Below are 10,749 nucleotides of genomic sequence, written 5' to 3' on the forward strand. Positions count from 1 at the left end.
TTGTACATGTCATAATCATATTAGTGTCATGTCACATTTTTTCAAAACATGTCAGTTTTTCTTGTTGAGATTGAATATAGCTATGACATATATGTAAATCACTTCACAAATAACGTTTATTAAGAGATAGATATCACACGAAAGATAGTCTCTTACATGTCTTTGTTCATATAAAGATCTGTTTTTTGGGTAAAAAAGTAGTTTTTAGCTTTTTGTTAGGAACTAAACAATGTAAAATAGATTTTTCTAACGAGAATTGAATTCGAGTGGTGAAACGCCTAATAGCAGGTTCGGTTCTGGCCCTGTGCTGGAGGTGCATTTGCACAGGACCCATTTCATTTTTTTTTTGTCTTTTTTCAGCTAGGTTTAAGATCTTCATTTTAAAAAAAAATTGTAAGAAAAAAATGGACCTAAATTCTTTTGTAGCACATCACCCAATTTATGTTTGAGACGGACCTGCCTAATAGATATTCTTTTACAACTATACCTACAGCTCCTTAGTTCATACAAAAATCTTTAAAGGATTTCTTCATTGGATTCTAATTTTCCGATCACCGGACTCCTCCGAAATGTCACTATCAAATAACTTATCCTCCATGTTTCAGTCTATATAACTTACGTGGTCCGAGTATATTTTTTAGTTATTATGTCCTTGTCTAACTATGTCATTGTATTTTCCATCGTTTTCTAAATTGTTTATTGTTTACATGATTATAGATTTTTCTGTCTTCTTTTTTGTTCAACGGATATGTTCATATGCAAACCAATGTTTTAAACTTATTCAAAACCGATCTAGACGACTCAGAGAACATTGTCTGCCTCAGTGCCTCCTCGGCTTATATATATATATATATATATATATCTACCCAATTATTTATACGCGAGAACTTGGCTTTGTAGATGTACAAAATATATTTATATTTGAACTTTGAACATTTCAAAACTATCTTTTGTTATCTTGGTGTCGTTCAAATAATTCTGCTCACATTGGTTTCAAGAATAAATTTATATTACATGTATCCTCCGTTTGAGCGGGGTTTTAGTGTTTTTTTTTTTGTTTTGCTTAAGAGCGGGGTTTTAGAGTTGATATTACTTTCCACAGACAATAAACAAACAAAAAAATGTGAAGTCTTGAATCTTAAATACCCTCAAAAACAAGTACATAGAATATAAATTTGAAACAGACGAAATATGTAGAATACGAATGGCAGCCAAACCAAATACGTAGAATACAAACATCAAACAAACTGGCGGAAAGCACAGGTACCCTAGTGATTGAAAAGGAAGACATTACACAAACCACACACTTAATAAACACAAAAGCTCACCTCATCGAACAACTTTGTCCATTCATTATTCTCAACTATATGATCTAATTGTTTTCGTGGGTTAACATAATCCACATAGACCATATCTGATCAGAGAGTTGGGGATTTATCACTGAAAAAGCAAGCTAGGACATTGCTTTCAAGAACAGCTGAGGCTTCAGAAGAATTGATGCAAATAGGAGTCTTGTACTGAGATGGGGAAGCACCTTGAGAGATGGCAAGCTCCATCAGCGAATTAAACGTTTCCTGTTGCACAACCCTAATCTCTAGAGCTCCAATAGACCCATCTTTACTCCTCAGCTCTCGATAAAGAGCACATAAAGATTCCTTCCATTACACAACAACATTCCACCAATACTTTGTTATCAAGTTTAACAATGTCACTGATGGTTTTGGATTTGAGTTCCCAGTAAAAAATGTAGTGACCTGGAAGAGTGGAGATATCAGCATAGCATGTGAATCCCATCAATACTAAATCTGAACTCTTAAGAACAAGTGTTGCATTATTCAATGCCTTTAAAATGTCTTCTTCAGTTGTCACTTCCAAGCTGACGCTTAGAACCACATTTTTCCTGCGAACGAACCTAAATTGAGGTGCATCATTGTAAAATCCAGACACTTGTAGAATATCTCCCATTCTATATCTGTGCAAGCCTAATATATATATATCAACATAAAAAAAATTTAGTTTATTTTTAGAGATAAATATTTACTACTATATGAATACCCATACAGATATAACTCACCGTAATAATTTGTGATCAAGGGCTCATAGTAGGACCCAATCTTGACATTCCCAAGATCAACAATTTCACCTTTGTTTCCTTCGTCAGCAAGTATGAATTCAAAGTAGGATAAGGTGGGAATAAAAGTGTAGGATACATCTTGTGGTTTGCAGAAGGGATTCATATTTATCCCAAACATTGTTTCTGAAGATGCATAGACCGTGGAGATCAAAGGCACATTGTTGGAGTAAAACTCTAACATTGGAATGCATTGAGAATTTTGTCCTGTAACAGTGCTTTGAATGAATTTTACTTTAGGCCAAAGACGTGTGATTATACCTTCCCAAGATTTTGTGTTGCATTCTTCTTCAATCCGATCTGCTAATTCGGAGTTACCTCCTCCTAGGATGTTATTAACAGCGTCTCTGCAACTAAGGTCGGTGATCCACTCGCTAACATGACCATACCGGATATTGCTACACATTTCTTTCCAGTAGCTTTCAAGAAAAGTGATTGCTCCAACCAAAGATGAAGCAAAGGTAGCAGTCACATTCACAACTTCGTCTCTCAGACGAAGACCGCAAAGAAGATGGCAGTACATAGTCTGCTTATTATCTGGGCACAACGTCACTTCGTCTGGGCTTGTAAAACAATTTGAGGGCCGGTTCTTGAAACTGTCACTCAATAAGTAACCCGTAAACGAAGTAGAAATGGGCAAACCAGATGGCATTGTAGACTGCGGCCTGGTGAAAAACAGCGTTAACGCCTTTCCTTTTTGGCCACCTTCGAAATGCCTACATACCAGAATAAAAGGGATGAACCCTTGTGTTCAAAGTTATAAATACACTAAATATTTGTGGGGCAAGAAAGTTTATTTTATATTTTTTTGACTGAAGGAAGAAAGTTTATTTGTAATACATTTGGGTAAAAGCTTAAAAGTATAGTATATTTAATTAGGATAAAAATATACTTTGATATAACGAATAAGCGTAGAGCAATGATAAATGACATGTCCTCAAAGAACTTGTTGTTAACTGGGAAGATCTTTTGTTTCCCTGCAGTAGTTCCTGAGCTACACATATCAACAATGTCACACGCATATCACATTTGAGTTTGCATATATAACCAGCAAGGGCATATTTTATATATACTTAGCTCCAGTATAAAGATATCAATTTTGCTCGGGAATATTTGGTATTTTCTTGATCTCGGCACATACCTGAAGAGAAATCGAGTAATGGGTTTTCCAGAAATGACATTTGAAGGTTCTCCATTCACAACTCGTTCGATATAAGGCTTAACATCATCGTAGCTTACTACCGGTACGTTCTTCTTGAATAACTCTTTATCACAGCTTCCATGGAGGTAGCCTCGGAGATACTCTGTTTTAGCATTAAGCGTAAGTATCTCCTTTAATACATCATCTTGTATTTGCTTCACATTTGATGTTAACTTCTTTAGATCCATCAGACCGTATGATAGATAGTTGACGTTTAATTTTTGATATCTGCGGTCTTGAGGAGGAGTCAAGAGACCATTTGTTCTTTCAGTGCCAATACTCTTCTCAAGTTTGGACACAAATAATGGGTAAGTTAGGCCTCCCATCTCCACCAACAGAATGGGAACACACCACAGAGTGGATTCATCGACTACCGCCTCCTATTACTCTAAAGACGGCGGTGATCCAAGCTTGGCAAGGAGCTATCTACCTAATCTGGCAGGAACGGAACCGACGGTTTCATGATGGCCTAACATTTCCCCCAGCAAGGATCATGAAATCTTTAATTTCTCTGTTGAGGATTAAAGCACTTGCCCTTTCAGCAACTGGTCGTGCTCTGGGTGACAAGCTACTCTTTCTCTGGTCGGGAGAGTAGAAACATTGCTGCTGTTGTTCCCTTTAAAAATCATTCTTCCATGTCTGTTTAGCTGTGGTTGCCATCCCCTCCTTTCTTTTAATTTCTTTTCTGTAATCGCTTGCTTTGAAACTTTTCTTATTAATGAAAGCCATTTAACAAAAAAAAAAAGATATCTGCATCACCTCAAATTAAAGGGTTATAAATAAAGAAATTTTAAAAGCTTCGGAAACGTTTTTTTTTGCTCTTTAATGGATTAATATAATTTAAGTCATACCTAACTTTGAATTAATTTGAAATGTCCTCGAATCTTGCAGATCATAGTTGTTAACGTTGAGTTGTCACTATATTATAGTTTATTAATAGAGAACAATAGGAGATCTTGGGATACGAGTGAGAAATAGTTCATGTGTAATCAAAAGATTTGCTGCGATTCTTTCTGCCACACATATACATAAATTTACAATTAGAGTTTAATTTACATCGTCCGTGTTGATATTATTTATTTTATAAATATATAACTTAAATAATTTGAATATATATAATTGTAGATATAAAAATTTAACATATGTTAATTTTACCTTTCGTATAAAGGTTTTACGTGTAACTCCTTAATCTTATTATTTATTTTATTATTACATTAACATATATTTATTTTATTTTATATATTTTACCTTTTTAATGTTATTATGCTTTCGATTTTGGTACAATAATTTATAATCTGATATAATCAAATGGATTTATTTTATGAAATATATGTTATTTTGAAGATATATAACTGAAGATATAAAAGTTCAACATACGTTAACTTTAATTTTTGTATAAAATATAACATAGGCCATTTTAAAAGTGAATGCTAATTTATTTATATGAAAGCATTTAAAAATAAAATAGGTTAATTTATCAATTTAATATAATTTGTCATATTTAATTTATATAATCCATTTTGCTATAATATAACTAATTATTAAATTTGTAAAAAGCTTAGTATTTTCTATTTTTTCCTATATAATAAATTTATAATTAACATTAATATATAATAATATTAATTTCCAATAATACATACTACAAATTACGAAATTAATTAATGAATTATTTAATAAAAATATTTAAAAAATTATTAGACCTTTGTTAAATATTTTTATTAATTATTGTTAAAATAATTTTAAGTTAAAAATATAACAAAAATTTTACGAAAAATATAATTTTTTAAATAAAATTAATTCATTAATTATTTTGTAATTAGTAATTTAATATTATTAGAAATTAATACTAATAAAGATTTTGTTTTAAAACGAAAAAACTATGACACTTTTTATAAAATTTAATAATTATATATATATATACATATTTATATTAGAATCTAATTATTATATAAATTTTATTGGTATGTTAACCTTTATTTTTTAATTCTTTCACTTAAACTAATAAATAATATAATATAACATCCACAGTTAAAATGAGTTAAAATTATTAAACTATATAATATTTTATTAAAAATAACAAAGTTAACATATGTTAACTTTTATATCTACAACTATATATATTATCTTATTTTGTATGCTTTTTTGAACTCACAGCTATGTATCTTTTTCGGATTGTTCTTCATCGTTTTTTTTTTTGAAATTAAGATCCGCTTGAATATTACAAATTTATGTGTGGATTTTGAGTTGGGTTCTTCTGAGTCTGGATGAGTTCGGTTCTGTTGTATATGAATCTAAAAATATCTAAATAACAAATGTATCTCAAATGAGTTCAGATATTTGTACCAAAAATAACCATATTACACAATTTTGTCGAGGTCTTTTTAATACAATTAGTTATATTACGAATCATCTAAAATATATAAAGCTAATTATGAAAAACAAATATCAAAGTATAAAAATGTAATATATGCGCGCATTATGTATACCAATTCTACTAACACTCCTATTGCTATTACATCCGAAGTAGAACCAGCCTCAATCCGTGTCTATTGATTCAATTGAACAGATAATTTTCAACTCCCATCCTAAATAATAATACACATAAACATTCTCAAAATTGGTTGTTATCTCAGAAGCAAAATTATAAAGATTAAAACCCTGAAAATATAACCTCAAATGCCACCAAATTAAACCTCAGATATGGACCTCACTTCAATCTCATTCCAGTCTTCTACTTGCTTCTTTATCACCTTCTTATCGTTTTTATCATAAATAGCAAGAGGCAGGTCATCTTGAAACATACTGAAATAAAACATCAAGATATAATTTAGAAATAAGATCTTCGCATTGTTAATGGAAATAAGTGTTTTGGATATAGTTCTATTTACTTTTGCTTAAAGTCAATAGCTTTTTGCATAGTTGGGTTGCGAGTCACAACAGAAGCATCAAATGCATTGGTAATTTTTATAGATCCTAATTGGCAAGAAAGGCACATTTTATATACTGATATAAAACTAGTTTTCGAAATCATTTTTATGGACGGTTTAATACCTCTGAAAATGCTACTTTTAGGAAAAGGAATCAAACATATTAACATTTGATCATTTCCTGATTCAATGTGAGGTTCAAATTGTTCAAACATATTTTCTCCATAGGCAACATGTATAACATCAAAACCACTACTCGGTATCATAAAGTAAATATAGTTGTACTAGGATTATTGTTTAAAATTTTATCACGTTTCTAGTAAAATCAGAACAAACTCACTTAGTGTCACACATCCGAATTGAAGTATATTTGAGTCTTTGTCATGAACTTTCACGGTTTGAACTCTTCCAAGTTCAAACACTTCACCAATGATATTTAAAAAAACATAAACTAGATCAAAGAGTATACAAAATGAAATTATCACCAACAGAAACACACTATGGTATATTTAAAATGTGTATAATTTCAATTCATACCAATTAGGAGGTACGTTTTCAGTTTTCCATTACCAAAATCATCATAACTCGCTAGCGTAAAAAATGATTGTCATCATGATAATCGGTTTTGGCATAAATTGTGTCACCAATGATAGTCATTTTGTATTGGGAAGTTGTTCGATATTGATCTCCAGCAGCCGTAACTGTAAAATTCTCAATGAATCTCCATTCTCCAATAGGGAGGTTACGTTGCGCACGATACATCTGGTTTATTTTTGCAAAAGCATGAATTTTTCCACCCTAATCACACACAAAAATTGATATAAATATTTTTGGTGGTAAACATCAAGAAATCTATATAGATATAAAATTACAACAATATTACAATAGTTAATTAATTAATGTTATGAAATTTATGATCAGGAAATGTTTGTTTGTGCAATTCTAAAAGCAAATGATGAATGGATTTGTTAGAATTTTGATGAGGAGCACATTGCTGACAAATTGGATTATATAGAATTTTGATGATCTTCTAACTGATAAACATTTGTCATTTGTTGTTGCTAGAAGGTGATCAAATGATGTTATTGGATAAAGGTTGAGGGAGAAATCGGATGATTTGATAATGCACTTTCATATGAAGCTCAAGGTATGCAGAAACATGCTCAAACCAGATTAATAAATTAGCTCCGGTTATAAGGAAGCGTTGGATATTTGTAATTTTGAATGAGAAATACCCAAGGATAGCACTAAAAAATTTTTGGTCACAAATATAGATTCTAAGAATCAAAATAACCAAAATGTTTCATTAAAGAGGTAAATATACATTTATACCCTAGGGTTAACTAATCCAAACCTTAAGGTTTAGAGTTAAGGGGTGGAGATTTGGGATTGAGGTTTAAATTTTATAAAATAAAAAAATAAATATTAAAAAATTTAAAATAGTTTCAAAAATTATTTTTGAATTACAAAAAGAAAATTTGAAAAAAATCGAAAAAAAAATTATAAAAAATTTCGAATTTGAAAAGATATAATCTAAAACTATAAAAAAAAATTAATTTTTTTTTTAATTTTTTAAAATTATTTTTATTATTTATTATATATCTAGGGTATTAGAGTCTTTTTACCTATTAAATGAAACATTTTGGTCACTTTTCACATCGTGGTCTACTTTTGTGACCAAAACATGAAAATGATCTATTTATGAGAATTGTCCATTTTGAATACATGCCGATTTTTTTAATTAAAAATATGAAATAAACTCTATACATGTTTCCAAACAATTATTATTTATCCTCATATCTATGTATCCAAACAAAACAGATTTGTACTTCAGCTTTAAGAAGATAGATATTGAGTTGCAAGATCACTAATGTAAATGAGAATGACAAAACTAGAATAATAAGAATAAACAAAGAGAGGTTGATATGTGTGTGAAAATGTTCATGTCACATTTAAACATAAGCATGTAATAGTTGTTTGTATGTCATATCATTTTTGTTTAGTGAAAGTGTTTGTAAAAAAGACATATATGTAATGTTAAAATAAAACAGTAAACAATGTGTTGGGGATCTGATGAGGTTTAAACAAACACACATTAATTAATCATAGAATCTTTTAAGTTTTCCACCATTTTGTAAATATATATATGATGATTGCAACAACTTTTATGTTATGTTTAGTCTAGTGCAGCAATGATACTACTACATGAGTATAATTTAGTTCATATTTATAAAATCTACACATTTTCGCACTGAATTCCAATATAAAAAATTTGATTAATATTGAAAATAACCATGACATAGAGAAGGAGTTGGATGTCATCAAAAGAAAGCAGTGTGATGGAGTGAAGGATGATGAACTGTGTAGTTTGAAACATAATTAGTTTTTTACTCATGAGACATAACAGCTGACTAGAGTCTCTGATGTGCAAAATATTCATGGGGAAGAGGTATCTGGTTCTCGCAGGCTATGCCAAAATTCGCCTTCATAGCCTGGATTGCCATGAGGGCAAGGTTATCTACCATGGATCAGGTTTCTTGTTGGAGTCAAGGTACTGACACTACTTGTGTGCTATGCAAAAATGCTCCAGAAACAAGGAATCCCCTCTTTTTTAGTGCACTTTCTCATCTCAGATTTGGGAACTTCTGACAAAAGGAATCTTGCTCAGTACATTCTCCACCAGCTGGGATGAAATTGCTAGGTTGATCCCTAACCAGTCTATGAAGAAGAAGAAACGGTTTTGTCTTCGTTATACATTTCAAGTTACTTTGTGAGAGAACGCAATAAGAGGCGTCATGGTAATCAGCCTCTGCCAATGCTTGTCTTGTCAAAGCTTATTGATAAGGTTATCAGAAACAAGTTCAACTTGGTGCAGTCTAAAGGAGTAAGGGATTTGAAGGAATTTTGCAATACTGGTTTGACACAAGACTGTAAATATGGGTTTGACAGTTTTGCTAGGAGATAGTACCTTAGAGTATATAATGATGTAAAGGGAAAGAAATAGGAATATAAGTCTTTTTAAGCATAAAAATCCACTTGATGTAAAAAAGTTTTTTTTTTTATGAATAAAATTTAGCATTTATTCAAAAAAAAAAACAAATAACCATGACAATATTCCACTTAAACTGAAATTTACGGGAAGAACTATCGTTGGAGGGACCATAATTCTCTGTTAATATAGGTATGTAGTTTCTAGGTCGTAGCTTTATATTTTGTTCGTCTTATATTATTGTTTTGTAGTTTTATATATAAAAAATTTTCTAGGATAGCCCTAGTTTGTTGTAAGCCGGTGCTTGATTCTTACCAGGCCTGCTCTGCGGATATCAGGATTCAAACCACTGATACAGACTCCTGCAAGATGGTTCTTTTAGGGAGTTCGAGTTTACAGAGAGCATTGAAGTCTTTGACCTAACCTAGATAGCTAGGCATTGATGATTATAAAGGTGTAGCAAAACATTTTTGTGTCATTATTTTATTTATTATTATCTATCTTATTAAAACTCAAGTATAAAATGAGTTTGTTTGGAAACTTTAATATCTTATTAAAAAGAGAATTGTTTGGAATCTTGGATTGTAGTGTTAAAAAGAGGTTTAGCCAATCCATACCCATTTTTTTAAAGTCCATCGACTAAAATTAAAGTTTTTAGGCGTAAATTTATCATTCTTATCTTTTATAGCACAACTAATTAAAAAGATAAATAATCCCCCAAAAATCAACTCCCTCTAACAAATCAAATATTACCTTCGTTATTTCTTTCCTTTCTCCCCACGTAAAATGCACACAATAAATAAATGATTGATAAGCAAGATATTCTAAAAATACAAAATCAATTAAATGTAACTTCCCTAATTGGTTACCATCTTTTGCGGAAAAAAAGTTTTTAGAATCTAACATTGAATAAGAATATACGATTGTGTACAATAACATAAAAAATATGATGCTATTTGTTTTAAAAATATATGATTGTGTACGTATTTTTATAAATTTTCAAATATAAATTAGGTTTGTTTGGAAACATGTATAGCAATTTTTTTTTAAAAAAGTTTGTTTAGAAACATAGATTGTAGTTTAAAAAAAAATATTTGTTTGGAAACATGGATTGTAGTTTTAAAAAAGAAGTTTGTTTGGAATATTGGAAACATAGATTGTAGTTTTAAAAAATAGGTTTGTTTGGAAACATGGATAGCAGTATATTAAGAGAAAAAATGTAATGGACTTATATTCTTAAAAAAATCTGGAAGTCCATTATATTATGAGAAACTATTTATCTGGTACCTAATCGGGTTCGGTTCAGGTATGTTTGGGTTCCAGGTTTCCGGGGTCAAAGATTTAAGCCTCTTTCTAATATTTCTAAATTTTAGTTCAGGTTCGCTTCGGATTTTTACGGGTTTGGTTCGAGTTCGGATAACCCATTTAAATTACTTTTAAAATTTTAAAATTCATTATATATTTATATACTTTAAATTTCTCAAAACTATAAACAAAATAA

General features: G+C 30.4%; 1 pseudogene; it reads right to left on the reverse strand.

Annotated features, from left to right (window-relative positions):
* Positions 1 to 661: 661 nt before the first annotated feature.
* On the reverse strand, positions 662 to 4,140 carry LOC106370215 (annotated as a pseudogene).
* Positions 4,141 to 10,749: the final 6,609 nt, after the last annotated feature.

This window comes from Brassica napus, chromosome A10 (assembly GCF_020379485.1).
Source record: "Brassica napus cultivar Da-Ae chromosome A10, Da-Ae, whole genome shotgun sequence".
In the NCBI taxonomy this organism is placed as follows: domain Eukaryota; kingdom Viridiplantae; phylum Streptophyta; class Magnoliopsida; order Brassicales; family Brassicaceae; genus Brassica; species Brassica napus.